General features: G+C 51.5%; 1 protein-coding gene across 1 annotated transcript in view; it reads left to right on the top strand.

Moving 5' to 3' along the window:
• The first annotated feature begins 2,424 nt into the window (after positions 1 to 2,424).
• Positions 2,425 to 16,342, top strand: part of LOC135901407 (choline transporter-like protein 1) — a 96,439-nt gene continuing 82,521 nt past the window's right edge. The window contains exon 1 of the mRNA XM_070539841.1: positions 2,425 to 2,523. The gene's annotated coding sequence lies outside the window, so the exon portion shown is untranslated. The remainder of the gene's footprint in view (positions 2,524 to 16,342) is intronic.

Genomic DNA, 16,342 nt, shown 5'->3' with positions numbered 1-16,342 from the left:
ACATGTAGTCAAGGCGTTTCTCCTTGTGGTCTGATGTCAATAGCCGCTGTACCTATCGAGCACAACACTTGTGATACCCCGATTTTTCAGTCAAAGCTCTTTCCACTGTACCGTAAGAACTCCCAGAAATTTTAGCAACAAGTTCACGACAGTGATCCTCCTGTTTTGAAGCACTTCGCGTTGGACCACCTCGATCAGCACCTCCGAAACTGACGGTCTTCCACTCCGTTCTTCATCGTGGACTTCCTTCCGACCGGCACTGAACACCCTGCACCGCTTTCGGACGTGTTGAACGGACATACACTTGTCGCCATACGCCTGTCTCAATTCACGACGGATATCCACGGGTGGAGTCCCTTTGGCGTGCAAAAAGCGAATTACGGAACGAACCTCGCACTTGGCGCTATCAACGACGGGAACCTCCGTACATCGGACGGCTGCTGAGCCCAGCACGAGCAGCGCAGCGAAGCGTGGCCGGATTTCGCCTTCCCGCGTGGCTTCGGGAACCCTGGATCAACCCTCGTACATTCGTTCCTCAACACGATGTGCCCCTAATTTTTACGGGTGAACTCAACACGAGGGATACCCAGAACGCCTGGCTCGTACAATGTATGCACGAAGACCTCGGCTTGGAATTTGTGTCGAATGCAGCTCTTCGCGCATCGGTTCGTGCTTGCCGACTTTGTTTTTACAAAGCGCCCTTGTCGACCCACTGCACGTCCTTCTCGACCTGCTTTTCCGACCATAAAACACGCCCGAGTGTGTTTAAATAAATGTATGCAAATAAAAACACGACTTTCGATACACTTACTACTTGCATTTACCGCGTTCACTCGGTTTACGATGGTCTCCTATATGGAGGCGGCTCCTCCGCAGCTTGTAAGCTGCGACTGTGCCTGTTGTGACTGGGCCTGTCGCTTTTACTTCCCGTGAGTAACGTATACGCGTGCGCACGTGAAATGTGCAATCGTGAAAAAAAATCACGCACCATAATGATAAGCGGCGTGTGAATATATGTGCCGGCCATTCCAAGTGGGCGCACCGTGCAAAGGGCGTGAAATGCGTCATAGATACCGCGCTGGGACGGGGCCCGATTAAAAGAAGTCACCGATGAAAAAGCACCGTTTTTGTGCATTTCAGTGCGTGCATTCCCCTTCCCCCTTTTTTTTTTCTTTACACGCACGGACACCGGCGGCAAATTGGGCTGGCCTTGTAATCGCGGGCTACTTATCTCTTTCGTAAGACATAAAAAAAATAGTTCTATTGTATCGCCCAACATTTCTTGCAGGCTATTTTCGAAGTGTGCTCTATTGGGGAGAGATGCGATCTTTCTTTGCAGGAAAGCACACTGACAATGGCGGAACCTGCGATCGAAAATGCGGAAGGATAAAGCACGGGGACGGGAAGTGAACCCACACCCACAGTCCACTTTTGTTTCCCTTTAACATTTGCATATGCTTCAACATAAAAAAAAATAAAGAAGAACAATGATTTTTCCCCCCCATGCTTTCCCTGGCTTCGTTATCTGTTGGGTTCATATGAAAAGTACTATAGCTAGAAATGCGGTAACACAGACTAAATCAGTCATTTCAGGGAGGGCTTTCACATAAGACTGTATACAGTTAAGTTATAATTCATGCAGGCAGAGGACTTACAAAGAAACAGGTAACACATCAGTGAGTGCTATGCATTTTGTGTCTTCCGCTGCTGCGATTGATAAGATATCATCAAGCCACCATTTAACTTGGTGCATGGGCTACAATAGCAAAATCGAAGCGAGCTCAATATTCGTAAATTTGCCAAGGATCTGCGGGGACACTTTCGTAATGTATGTATCCCCAAAGTGCGCGGAAGAGCGCACAGCGTTGCGCCCACATTGTTACGAAATTCACTTGGAAAACTTCGGAGAAATATTCACTGGCGAGTTTTAAGTGTGCTCCAGGTACTTTGTCCGTATCGGTCTAACGCCGACGCATCCATTAAATTAGATAGCATCCGAGGAATAAAATGTCACAGCCGCAAAATCGGAGGCGATGCACGTGTACAATTGTACACGCATACTACAAGCTAGCATTTCGAAATGGCAGCGATTAATGAAAACAGTGGTCCTGAACACGTGTTTCATACATTTTGAGGCACATTCTGATTGTGTCAAGATAATATACAATATGGAATAATCTGCGCAAAGTGCGGTATAGAGGAAACGATTTTCCCGGTTGTTATCACCGCGTAAATTTGTTGAGCGTGCAGAAGTGCGCTACATACATACACGACGACGCAGGCGTACACGACATCCGAACAGACGACGTCGTGCGCGCATGGGCCGCGGCAGAAAGGGCGAAGCGCTGTTCGGGTCGTCGACCCCGGATTGATTCTGGCGCGTTCAAACTGTCGCGTCGCTTCGGGCCCTCCGGTGGCCGCGCTCGCAGTGAGGAAGCGCAGCGGAAGCGCGGTAACCACGGGAGACGCTCTGCCCGCCGCGGTACACAGCACGGGCTTCTTCTCCTCGGGCGGCGTCGAGCGGTGAGTGGTCCTCGCCAAGTACACGCTTCGGCTAACGGGTTGACCAGAAATGTATAGGCATCACGGGGAACCCAAGCCGATCACGTTCTAGACAAGAGCAAATAAAGAGGCGGCGCGTCCCGTTCGGAAACATGACAGAAGAGCCGGTATATTGCTTCGAAAAACCGTACATCGGCGTCAGTTGCAATGCGAATAGGGAATAACGTAGCCTGTTACGCGAGATTAGGAGGAAGTTTGCCGTATAGTCGCTCTGCAGACGGTTAACCGTATATGTTTTCGAGTAGAAGATGACAGGCGTTACGAGTTACTGTTGCAAGTGCAAGCAAAGCGCGAAAACGGAACAACGCGTCGGAGTCCTTTTCGACTTGTCCGGAATAGAAATTCAAACTGGCAGTGTACCCTTAGTTAATTGGCCTCAAACAATTGCGACGTACGGGTTACGGCGCAGTGAAGGGCTTTCCTGAGCCCGCTTCGGTTCCGCCAGTTATGCCGCCCGTTTGCATCGCGGGAATCGAACGCGCGGCGCCGCGCTCAGCTGCAAACGGCACCACCGCTGCTGACGTGCGGGCGAAGTATTTCGACACACTGTAGTCGTAAACGTTGATTACCAACGCTAACTGGCGTTATATGCCGGCGCTAGTTTTTCCCGTTACTTCTATAGCTTCCAAGAAGTCGGAGACCTGTGAATCGATGACCCGGAACATACCGAATTTGGTCGTACGAAAGGTACTCACGAACGCGGTGACATTCAAGATTCTCGATTACCAACAAGTTACAAGAGCCGCAACAAGTTATACTGGAGGATTTCATTAGCGATTCGAAGAAAACGGTGTAAAAACCCCACTAATATTTTAGTCGGTTTTTCACACCGTTTTCTTCGAATCGCCAATGAAATTCTCCAGTAACTTGTTGCGACTTCTGTAACTTGTTTTGTACATCTTGGATAGTTCTTGGAAAACCATGGATATATATATATATATATATATATGTATATATATATATCCATGGTTTTCCAAGAACTATCCAAGATTTTAAAATATGCGATTGCCACGTATATATAGCTGGACAGAAACAGGGCAATGTTGTTTGCCGTCGCTTGGAGATACTCAAATTATAATTTTTCATTACGTGTGATTACATTAGTCTTAATTAATCAACTTCCCAGATATTATAATTAGATTAAAAGTGTCAACGAGAAAATTGTGGAGCGACATGGAAAACTCCCGATACCGCTTTCTGTTGCTCAACACGTGCTAAAAATTTTCCGAGCGCGAAAGAAGCCCGCAAATGCGCGCAAAATTGCCGCGCGACTGGCCGCTCGAGGCACATTGGGCGTGTTCGGGGGCTTCTTTCAGGCTCAAATGAAAAATTAAATTGCGGGGTTTTACGTGCCAAAACCACTTAGACGCACCGTAGCGGGGGACTGCAGAAATTGGAAAAACAATTTTATGTGGCGCGTATCGAGCAACAAAAAGCTGCGTCGGGGATTTTTCACGTCGCTCTACAATTTTCTTATTGACAGTTTTGATCTAATGATATTTGAGAAGTTGATTAATTAATTGACTACTTATATATTTATACGGAATGCAATAAAATAAAGTGTGAGTATCTCCAAGCGAGGGCAAACAACATTATCTTGGTTCTGTACAGCTACGTGGCATTTGCACATTATATGACAGCGAGACCGACCAAGCTGCCAAGCGCATTTTGTTCCAAAAAGGAAACGCGCTAGCTCAAGCGCGATAAAATGCAGATCAGAGATGATGATGATGGTTGCTACGTACATATTAAAGCGATAAAGTACATTACTAGTGCTTACAATATTTTTGAATCTTGGTGCATGATAGTTGGGACACTCTGAGTCTGCGGAATTGCTCACCCGCTTGACATAAAAATTGTTTCAGCGCACACACATGCAACCACAAAGTATGAAGGAAGGGACACAAGCGATACTTTGTGGTTGCATGTGTTTGTGCTGTAAAAATTTTTATGTCAAGTATGCACCAACTCGCCCAGAAAGAAGTTTTAATGCTCACCCGCTGTAAGCAGAATGTGCAAACGCCCATACTGTCCAGCCGGGGTCCGTGAAGTCAATTTTCTCGTGCGAGACGCCCGTGAAGCCCGCGATAGCAACAGGCGCTCCGTCCTGTATCGAGCGGTGTAGCTCTGCAATGCGTCCGGTTAGAACCGATTGAGCACGCTGCGGCGCACCGCGGGACAGCGCTGCGTGTGTCATGATGTATATATATATATATCTGTTTCAAGCTAGACCATCTCGGTGGCCTAGCTTGTGGAGTCAATAGTGCGTAGGCGGACGGAGAGCTGCTGTTTGCGTTTGTGAAACATACTGTACTGTATACGGCCAAATATGACACTGACTGTAATGGCTGTCGAGTGCTCTCTTTATGCAGTTTTCTCCTCTCTTCAATTTGTTTTGTTATTCTTGTTCCCACTTCCAACGTTTTTCAACAAGAGAGCAGGGGGGAGATGAAGCAGAGACAGGGTAGAACAGACGCAGTCGCTAAACGAGTGAATAACAGCCTTGCCACTCTTCGCTCACAGTTCCCATTCAACGGGAAGGGAGAGGGGATAGGGAAAAGACGCGAGAGAGAGAGAGAGGTTCTTGTTTGGGAAGGAAATAATTGGGTTAAAGTGCAGTGCAGTAACTGTCTCTCAGATGAGGACACCTCAACCGCACTGCACAAGGGGGATAGGGAATAGAAAGAAGGGTGAGATAGACGCGGCGGCGACTGCCCAGACAGCGCGCGGGCAGGTTGTTTGCATTCGCTTGTAAGGCGCGGTGACGCTCCTATATAGTCGTGGTGAAGCAGCAAAGCTTCCTGTGCCGCGATAGCCGCGTCGCACATCTGTCGGATGTTGCTGTCGATGGCTGGGCACTGGTCTAGTACGGCACGGAGTGCAGCCGCGAGAGCGGCTATGATCGCGTCCCTGGGGTCGCTGCTTGGTGTGGGCCGCGTGTCGGCTCGGGAGCAGCCGTCTGGGTGTTGCGGCCACGCAGGGCGTCACTGTAGGATCGGCCCTGCGGGACGCGGGCATTCTTCGAAGGGGTGGCTAGATGCGGCTCGTGCGATGTGGCGCCGGCCAGCTGAAGCGCCTTCTTCCTCGAGAGGGGCCGCTCGGACGAAGACAACAACACGGCCGCCTTCCTTTCGCGTTGCCACTCTGGACAGCTCGGCTCCGTCGAGGGATGTCGACCACCGCAATTCACGCAGCGTGCCTTCTCCGCGGGGCAGCCTCCTGTAGGATGCGACTCACCGCAGCGGAGGCAGCGGGCGTCGCGGAAACAGGTGGCGCCGGCGTGTCCGAAAACGCCGCAGCGGTCGCACTGTAGCGGTCGAGGAAGTCGGGCACGAACGGCGCGCAGCTGCCTGAAAAGCCGCACGCTTGGAGGCACGACACTCCCGACGAAAGTGACGGTGACGCTCGCGCCACTCCGCGAGCATGACAGCACCGCGACGGGCGCTTCCAGGTTCTCGCGCACTGTGCGGGCGTCGAAAGAAGGGTCGACCCCGTGGATGACACCCACACAGGAGTTGTTGTGCAGAGCCTTGGGGCGCACCGTCACGCCGCCGAGGTCGCACACGTCAAGGAGGGGCGCCAAGTCGGCGCCGCGCATCACGTCTGCAGCCACTACATTCCGGCGGAAGTTGACGCGAACGCGTCTCACGCCTGGCACAGAGGAGAGCTGGGCAGCGATACCGTCCCGTGTGAGCGCGAGGAAAGTCGCCTTGCGCCCGGTGGGACGGTAGAGGACCGTGACGTCGGTATCGCGGGCGACGCCGTCGTCAACGGGTGGGGCGAGCGGCTCGAAGTCGACGAGCCGTCGGCGACGGCGTCTCCTTCGTGCGGCTTGTTTTGGCTGTGCCGCTGCCGGCTGGCAGGCTTGGGCATCCTCGGCGGCCGCAGGCAGCAGCGGAGGATTTTCCTGATTGCGCTCCCTTGATCCCCCGGCAGCTGGAGCAGGGGTGGGCGCACTCGGCCGGCTCTCGTTGGGCGAGGGGCCGTCAGCTGGTCTGTCGTCGTCGACGGGAGCAGCCACCGCCGCCGAGCGCGAGCCCTCCCCCGCCGCAAGAGCGGTGGGCTCGATGTTGGTGAGTGGGGGCGACGCGGAGGCCGCCGGCGACGACAGTGATGGGGTATCCGGCCGGACAGGACTTGCCTCGGGCGAGGTCGTCGCGTCCATACGGGAGGACGAGGTGTCGGCACCAATCATACTTGCGGTCGGCAAGAAGAAGCTGCCGGCACTCTCGTCGGTGTCGCCCATCGACGCGCAGCTAGCACCGTCGTCGGTGGGGGCAGCCGAAGTGGGGGCCTCGGTGGTGGTGTCCGTGGAGGCGGACGGGGCGGCGTCGTGGCCGCTGGGAGTCGTCTTCCGCACATCAAACGGAAATGCGCGGAAGGGAGTGTCCGTGGATGATGGGGCGCGCGCGGTCGGCGTCCCACTCTCGCGCGAAGGCGGGCATGACGGCGAGGAGTCCGTCGAATCAGCCGACAGCGCACGCAGCGCGCGAGCCTTCAGCCCACGCTTCCATCGTAGCGCGGGAGGCGATCCGCCGGTGCGTGGTTGTTGTCCACGCGGCTGGTGCTGCCGGGCCCGTCGGTGCTCAAAGTCGGTGAGGCCAGGAGTTGCCTTCTTCGGCCTCTGCCGATGCTGCTGCTTCGGAGCGTCACCCATGAGATGGGGCCTCCGTGTAGCAGCGTGGCTCAGGCAATCGAGCCAGCTGCCGTGGGAGCCCTGAAAAGGGCTGCGCTCGTAAGCGCGGTCGAAGGAGGAGACGCACGCGCGCAAGTAGTGGCGGGCGAGCCGTAGTCGTCGGAGCGAGGGGCGATGCGACCGCTCGCTTCGAAGGTCCGGGAACGTCTAGACGCGAGAAGGCAACGAAACACTACTACTACAGACACGACAGCGGTTGCGGGCAAACTGGATAAGCCTAAGTTCAAGGTACGGTACGGTACGTTTCTGCTATTTCTGAAAAATAAACACCATACAAATATGTCAAGCGGACAACTTACGCAGGGCGTGCAGAAGCAGAGCCGCATTAATTAAAGCACACCGCACGGTCTAGGCGTGAAAATTGTAACAGCGCTAACACATGCATCCACAAAGCAACAAGGACGAGACACCAGCGCTGAGTCTCGTCCTTGTTACTTTGTGGAGGCAGGTGTTAGCGCTGTTACAATTTTCAAGTCAAGTACGCACCAACTCGGCCAGAAAGGAGTTTTAATGAGGGTCAAGGCGACACCACGGAAACGTCGGCACGTCAAATTAACACTTCTGTGCCCGACGCGTTAGCTTTGCGGCTACGTCATTGTTGGATGCCGCGGATTTGAACCCCACCGCGGCAGCCGCATTTCGACGGGGGCGAAATAGAAAACGCCCGTGCAGTTAGATGCTGGGACACGTTAAGGGACATCACGGTGTCAAAATTAATCCGGAGTCCGCCACTATACGGAGTGCCTCATAATCTGATTGTGGTTTTGGCACGTACAGCCCCTTAATTCAATGAAAGTTGAATAATTTCTCCACGATGCGATGTGCCATGTGAGGCAATGACAACGCTCAACCCAGAGCTTATAAAATATGACGCACAACAATGCCTCAGGCAAACGCCTCTCTCTGTGTGTTCTGTGTACTACGCAGACAAACAGCAGTGGTGCGCACAAGGTAACGTTTAGCGTCAATTATAATCAGCACTCTCGCGTTGGACTGAACGTTGAAGCAAGACCTGCGTCGATCCTCACGGAGAGGCTCTTCGGTCGATTAAGCGGCATCGTCATGATGCGCGGTCAGCCGTTTCTGCACAGCCAGACGATGCGCTCGCCGTTCGTAAGGCGCGTCGCACAATGTGGGCTTCCACGAAGCACGGCCACGGCGAGCTTGCGGTGTGTGCGCGCACACAGCGGGAGCGCACGGGACACGCATCGACCGCAGTGCCGCCCGGAAAGCTTCGATCGCCACCGTCAGAGTCGTTCGGGTCGTGTAAAGGAAATAACCGCACGGTCTCCTCGGCAAAATTCTCATCGCGGCGATCGCGTAGCACGGCCCTCGTATGCGGATTGTGCACGGTTATCGGCGGATCGTTCACCCGGTGAGACGCGCACCGAGATGGCTGCAGAGAGATTGCGCGCATACAGTTGTGATGGAGCGGTCACGTGTCTGGCCCTTGGCGCTGTGATCCCGATGGCTGTCGGCGTGTCTGAACACAAAGTCTGCACTCCGTGGAGCGTCTCGCACACACACGCGCAGGAGCGCCTTACTCGGTGTCACACGCATAAACAAAATCAGCCCAGGTGTTAAACAAACAAACAACAAATTAGAGGTGCGCACAAACGACCAGAAGCACCAAGTGAATGAGAATCTTAATTTCCGATTTTCCTACTTCCATCAAAAAGAGGTGTGCGGTACCTCTTGAACCGCAGCCGAGAAAATAGTGCGGCTGCAATCGCACGTGTAGGAATCTACGTGAAGCGAAGCTTGAGTAAAACCGCGAGTTAAATGCTTTACAACCAAAGGCGATGCGACAATTTTGTTTACTTTCATCTATGCAACATGTAACCTCAGGAAACGTTTTGTTTATCCGTCACAAAGGTCACAACTTTATTGTGTTGCAATATTTATGCTTACGCACAGCATCGTTCACAAGCTATGCCCAAATGGAAACTTCAAATCAGGCGGATGCATAGGCGACGAGTACGCGACGCTTGTCGAGGGTGACAGGCGCGCATGCGCAGAACAGTGCGGAGCCCGTATTTCTGTGCACCTCCTGTGTCCTGGAGGATTGGGACAAGGGCACGCCCAGTGACGCGCGCCGAGCGGCTAAATCGAAACGGATAAATAAATCGACGAACCCGGCAAACATAATTCACCATTACATCAGCCGATCGGCATGCTTTAGAGATACTTGGATTGCCCTAACATATCTTCAGGTTTTATGTAAGAAGGTAATGTGCAATATAGGCAACATCCGCATACTTGGTCAATGGGCGTCTTGCGCTGGAGTTTGAGGTAAAGTAGCGGCGCCTGGTGACGGCGCGGGAAACGACATCTGGGTCGTACCAGCTTGGGTCGTATTGAGCCCTGGCAGTGGCGAAGCACGTTTCTAGGCCGAGTTTTGCGTCGATTCGCACTTTTTTCTGCCCTGTTGCGAGTGCGGAAAGGCTCGTCACTTCTCGCAGACCATGCCGACCACGCTGCGAGCTCGCCGCAGCCTATAGTTTAACGAAAACGGGCTCTCCGTGTGCCGTGGGACGCAATGCTGGGAGCAGACGGAATCGGTGGCGCCGATCCGGAGAGACCTAGCCCAGCCTCGAGAAGGCGTCACCGTCATTACTTCTGCGTCGTGGGCTGCCATGAACAAGAAGGCCTGAATCCCAACATCATATTCTGCCGTTTTCCTTCAAAGCCTCACGAAGTGGAGCGTCGGGCGCGCTGCATAGCTGCAGTTCGTCGCGCTGAGTAAGCGAAACTTCGCGCCATGCTGTCTGCTTCGCCTGTCTTGAAGCTTGCTTGATTATCTGCGTTCTAATGTTCGGTCTTTTGCACCTACAGTCCCGACAGCAGACCGACATAGCAGCAGGCATGGCTGGTAATTCACGATTCGAGACCCGGCCACAGCGACAATTAACAATTCGACCGATGCGAAGTGGTGAAGTGACCAGGTGTGTGCAAATGAGCACAAATGGTCGGGCTCATTCGATGACAATTCACTGCTCCACTACGAGCAGCACAGGTTAAGAGAGTTAAATGCGCTCATCCTTGATCTCAAGCCAGCACGTTGAGGCAACGCAGCAAGGCAGTATTGATTGCAGCACATCGATGTTCGAGCGCTGTCATTAAAACCTACGTCAAGCAAGCAGCGCACGAGCTCGCGTTGCAGCGCGATTCCCACGTACGTGCGAGCTCATATGCATTGCATCAGTTATTACCAGTTACTAAAAGGGACAGATGGCCGCTACGACAACGCAGGCATAACTACTTGTTTAGCGGCATGCAGTCAACAAAGATTGCAGGAGGCCCGCCGTTTCGCGGCATGTCGAAAGACCGCTGCCTTCGTGGCGCGTACGATCGTGCGCTCGAGCAGTTCGTACATTGCGGCGCGTACCGTCGTGTGCTCGAGCAGTTCCGTACACATGATGTCTGCTTATCGCCGCTGTGGATTCATTTATAGCAGGCATTTCCTCGCGTGTGTGCGCCTGAATCTAGCAGCTAGCGTGCAAACCTTATGCTATGTTCACACTACGGTCGTAACGCGCGTAACAGCTCTTTTGGCGTATCGAACGTAACGGCTGTAAAAAACGTTACGGAAGTTAAGGCGGCACCTTTGTACACATTTACTGCTGCTTAAATTACGGCTTTTACAACAGGCCAATCAAATTTGGAGCTGCAGAATCGACGTCACCAGCGGTCCAATATGGCTCCTGCCAACATGCGAGCGCTGGCCGAGATCGAAGAAATTCACGCTCAAAACAAACTTATAGTCATGTATTCAATCGCCCAAAGACGACGAAGGTGACGCAGAAGGGTTTGGGTGCGGCAAGTATTTCTCGACAGGGCCGTGGACGGCGATTTTCACAACCTTTTCGCCAAGCTCCAAGTTGGTGACGCTGCGATGTTTCATACCATCATGCGCATGTCGCCCCAGCAGTTCCGCTTCCTTAAAAACCTAATGAGACCACTCATCGAAGTTCGGAGCACGCATCTGCGGCCATCGATTTCCTCGGCGGATAAACCAGATGAACTGAAAACAGTCTCGCAAGGCGCACTGCAAAAATTTTCACGAACACAGCCAATCGTGCGCACGGAATGGCGGAATGGCACTTCCCGCGCCCGGAGCTGTCTGCAGACGGGAGGACGGATGTGTCGTCACCGGTTGTTGAAAGCCGAAAGCTTATCGGTCATTGGCTGTGTCGCAACGGTCGTAACATAACAGTCGTAAATGTTGCCGACCCTTTAACACTCTCACCCATGATTTTTGCGAGAATTGCGCACGTTGGTACCTTTACGTTCGCAGTCTGAACTAGACGCATACGCTTGTTGCGCTTCCGCTTACGTATGTTACGAATAATCGGCGCCTTACGAACGTAGTCTGAACATAGCATTACCTGAAGTTCCACTTCGTACGCGACTCGCTTCACTTGCGATTGACACGGTGCTAAAACTTCGCCGCCCAATTCTTGAACGGCGTACACCAGTGGCGTAGCCAGAAATTTCGTTCGGGGGGGGCTCACTTCGCAGCTCGGCTCCCCTTATAGAATTAGTCGAGGAATCAATATATATATATATATATATATATATATATATATGTATATATATCTCTGTCATATATCTGTCATATATATCTGTCATTCAACAACCTTGTTTACATTTTCGTACATATGCAACGATCAGGGGAAAATCTCAATGACGCTGTCCTTTGTTAGAATGTATTGCGCAGGAGCAGCTGTCACTGCTTGTGTATTGCGAGTAATTGCTAAGAAATTATAGTCGCAACAGAGAGCAGATATAAAAAGCAGGAGTTCTGCAAAATATACGAGGGCGAGTCAAATGAAAGTGAGACAATGCGAATATATGACAAACGGGGTACTTTATTTAAATGTAGTCACCATGAGTATTTTGACACTTGTCCTACTAACGAGTCGCGTAATTCTAGTGTCATAAAACTCCTTGGATTGCTGCCTCAAAAATCTGTAAATGATTACACGTCATCTTCCTACACGAATTTGGTTCACTTGAGCAGTTTCTTCAAGTTTTACCAAATGTGAAAGACGCAAGGCAACAGCTCTGGGCTGCATGAGGGATGTTGCAGCGTTTCCCACTTGAACTTTGCCAGATTTGTATTAACCACATCAGCGACGTGGGAACGGGCAATCTCGTGAAGCAAGATGTTCCCAATGCTCAATTTTCCACGTCGTTTGTTCTTGATTGCGACACGCAGCCGATACGACCTTTCACAATATCTGAAACGATTTAGAGTCTCTACAGGTTTAGAAAATTCGATCAGTAATGGCCCCTAACGATCTAAAAAGAAGTCAACACCGCGGCAGAAATGACGGCCTTTGTTTTCCTTGGGAGTGGTGAATTCAAATGTTTCCACTGTAAGCTTTGCCGTAATGTTTCAGGCTAGTAGTAGCGGCACCATGAGTCATCCCCGGTCACAATTGCAGACAAAAAGGCGTCGCCCTCATCTGGGGTTCTTTGACGTGCACTCAAATCTAAGTACACGGGTGTGTTCGCATTTCGCCTCCATCGAAATGCAGCCGCCGTGACGGGGATTGAATCCTGCGACCTCGTGCTCAGCAGCCCAACACCATAGCCACTGAGCAACCACGGCCTTTTCAATTGTGTTGGGGGTGATTGCACGGTGGCTTTGGCGCGGCCATGGATCGTTTTTGTAGCTTTCATGTCCTTTGAACAGTTTGCTACAACGCTTCGCAGTGGCCAATGAAACGCAATGTTCAACGCATACGGCAGCCATACGGCGAATAACTTCTTTTTGGGAAACATCTTCATTTATCAAAAACCTCACGACACCAAGCTGTTCAACTTTTGGAGTGTCCATTGTTACGCAACCATGTTCAACCCAGTGTATGAGAGCATTAAAGAACATTTAACCTCACCTCTGCATGTCACTTGTAAATGAGATGCGTATGTGCTACGCGCATGCCTCGAAAATAATGAACCGAGCCATTATTGTGCGGGGCGGGTTGTCTCACTTTCATTTGACTTGCCTTCGTACATTAGAAATGCGAAGATACTATGGAATATACAAATGTAAAGCTACAGCTTGATACAGGGAAAGAAATTGTCACTGGAAACAAAGTTCACTGCGCATATACACAAAACCTCGCAACAAGATATTTGAATATACGTATAAGTCTCCAATAAATCTACGTACCTAAGAAAAAGTCACTATATATAATGCGTCAAACAAGGCAAATAAACAGGTTGCGCTACAACAGATTCACAGATCACAGCACCCCCCCCCCCCCTCCTTCCACTCCCAAAATGTATCGCGTGCGACGGAAGGCGGTGCGCTTCCTCCCCGCTTTTCTCCCTTGCGCACACAAGACTCATCGTCGGCTCCCCCCCTCCCCCCCCCCCTCACGCTTTCATTCGCACATAAAGCGTGCGGCGCGCGGTCACGATGTTATCGCCCTTGGCCTTTATTTATACGGAACATGAGGGCAACGGCAGGAATGCGCCTGGAGTCTTCATATAGCTGCTATCACAATAATATAAGAGTATCCGGCAACTGAAGCGTCCCGTGGCCCATTACTTTCCGCAAAAGAAGTAACAAAATCGAACTTTCACCATGCGACAATTCGCTGCGCCGCAACAATGTCTATTTTTCTGTTGTGGGGCGGGGGGCGGTGAAATAGAATAACGCAAAGGAAAACATGTTGGCTACAATCGAATGCCTGCTTTGGGCACCTAGTGTGGCTACCGAAGGAATACCGAAGAAAACGTGTGACGCTTGGTCCACAGAAAACCATACGCATACTGCTCGGTATCCTACACCGGCGAGACAAAATTTTCCGGAAAGGTTGCGCTCAAGCGAACGCGTTGCAATCCGTCGAGTCCCCGCAGTGCTGGCGGCGAGCGACTATGCATTGTTTCTTTTTCTCGTCTGCTAGCCAGAAAGCGTCCAAAACTCTGCCATGCGAAAATGCAGTCGGCCAGAGAAAAACGAACGCGCATTAAAGTGCGCAGCGCGGTTGTCGATGCAGCACGAGAAAAACGCATGCGCTCTGGCTGCATCGGCAGCCAGCGGGTTACAAGAACAAAAGAAAAAAAAAAAGAGAGGCTCAATGTATCCTCGCGAATAAAAGTCTAGGTAGAAAAATAAATAAGAACTTAGTTATAATGGTGGATTTAGTGTCTTGACATGGATGCTTTGGCGCAGGTGGAAAAAAAATGTTCATATTTTTTTCTGTGACCTGACGGCCCAAATGAACCACCACAACGCTTTGTCTCATCGGACCTCGCGGCGTGCTTTATCAGCTTGTCTGACACTATGTTGCTTTGGCTTGTCTCGTTGTATGGCCCGATGTGCGACTTTAGAAAAGTCGATGCACCTTTGGCGTCAAATGTTTACAACAGCTTTAAACCCACAATGTTCCGTAATTGAAAATCTAAAGCACGACTTTGGAAATGTCAATGCAGCTTTCGCATCAACATGTTATGAGAACTTTATACCCACAAAGTTTGAGACTTGAAATCCAAGCGCTCCGTAGATTCCGCGGCCTCCGCGAGATGCCGAGACGAGCCCGCTTGCCATCAAAACGCCCTTGAAATTTTGTGCTCGGTGGGGCTCCTTGCGTTACGATATGTGACTCCCGAAGCATGGGCGTTGCCGCGAAATCCAGCCCGATTTGGCAATGTTCGCGCTAAAATGTCTTTTCGAGCGTGAATTAAGGTCATTATAGACAAAATCGAGCATGATTTCCGGCGCCGGCAGTTTTTTTGGTCGGCGGCGCATGACAGCACGAAAAAATTTCGGGGGGGGGGCTGAAGCCCCATAAGCCCCCCCCCCTGGCTACGCCCCTGGCGTACACGTATTCGGCACTGCATAATTTCTTGCCTTTACGCAGCGTGCCACCCCTGAAAAAATCTTCGGCGCCCGATATTCGCTGCAGGCCGTGAAACAACACAACCGAAAGTGGCGGGTCCATAGTGTAAACGTGCTTTCCGAAGCAGACGACCGAGCTTGGTACGACCCATTTTAGCGCAGAGGGCGCTTTTTAGCACCTTTTTCGCAGCGCCCCCTGGGCAATGCAAGAGCCCCATACAGAAAGGTTGTATACAAGCCACTTCGCTGGTAGCTTCATATAACCTGCGTGTATGCATGTATACTGGTGCATACGCACAAATGTAACCGCCGAGATAGCGATCCACCTAGCAGGCAGGCAGTGTCCCACGAAACCCTGCAAAAAAGGCAAAAAAAAGAGAGAGAGAGAGCTTCGTAAAATGGTACAAATATGCAACTATGTGTTACGCCCACGTGGGACGCACATTCCTGGCGCGGCCTACGCATCCGTTTCGCGCCGCGAGCGTTCGCAGGAGTTCCGCGAACCACGTGGACATTGGGACGCCTGTTCACTCGGATGCCCGTATAATGCGTCAGCTTCGTGTGGTTGCCGCTTACGACTCCCCTCCTCAGCAAGCATCGAGAAATAGTGGCGTAAAGATCTTACACGAGAAAAAGAAAGAAAACAAGGGAACGGCAGGCTCTATTGACCCTCGCATAACTTAGCGAAGCGTTCTTGAGGTGACTGGCTCCTGAACCATGTGCACACTATCGTCACGTGACCCGCGGTACCGCGCCGACTGCGGATCCACCCCTCGGCAAGCGTCGAATCCTCACGGAGGCTGCGAGGCGAAACGAGGCGTTGCCTGTTGTGTGCGGGTCCGCCCACGCCAACTGTCCCAACCGTGGCTGGCGCTCGAGCAATGTCCATTTCTCTAGAAAAAAAATTTACGAAAATATTATATACAAGTACATGAGCATTACTTGCGCAGTATTTTTGCAAAATGTTTTGAGCGAACATTTTTTTTTTGGCACCCGTGAGGGTCATTTGAATTTCACAAAACGGTGGATGTTCAGGGGCGAAACAAATTTGAAAGAGTGTGCTGAACGGTCGATTTTTGTCAAATTTTGCGTTGCGTTGTCTGAACATCGTGCTTTCATTATAAACAGTTTCACAAAATACTTGTATGTTTTTGAGTCCTTATCACCGAAGTAAAAGTGCGCAAATTGTAGCGTTTTTTTTTTTTTTGGGGGGGGGGGGGGTACAGTCG

This window comes from Dermacentor albipictus, chromosome 6 (genome assembly GCF_038994185.2).
Source record: "Dermacentor albipictus isolate Rhodes 1998 colony chromosome 6, USDA_Dalb.pri_finalv2, whole genome shotgun sequence".
In the NCBI taxonomy this organism is placed as follows: domain Eukaryota; kingdom Metazoa; phylum Arthropoda; class Arachnida; order Ixodida; family Ixodidae; genus Dermacentor; species Dermacentor albipictus.
Note: the sequence above shows the minus strand (reverse complement) of the source record. Positions and strands in the feature narration are given on the sequence as shown.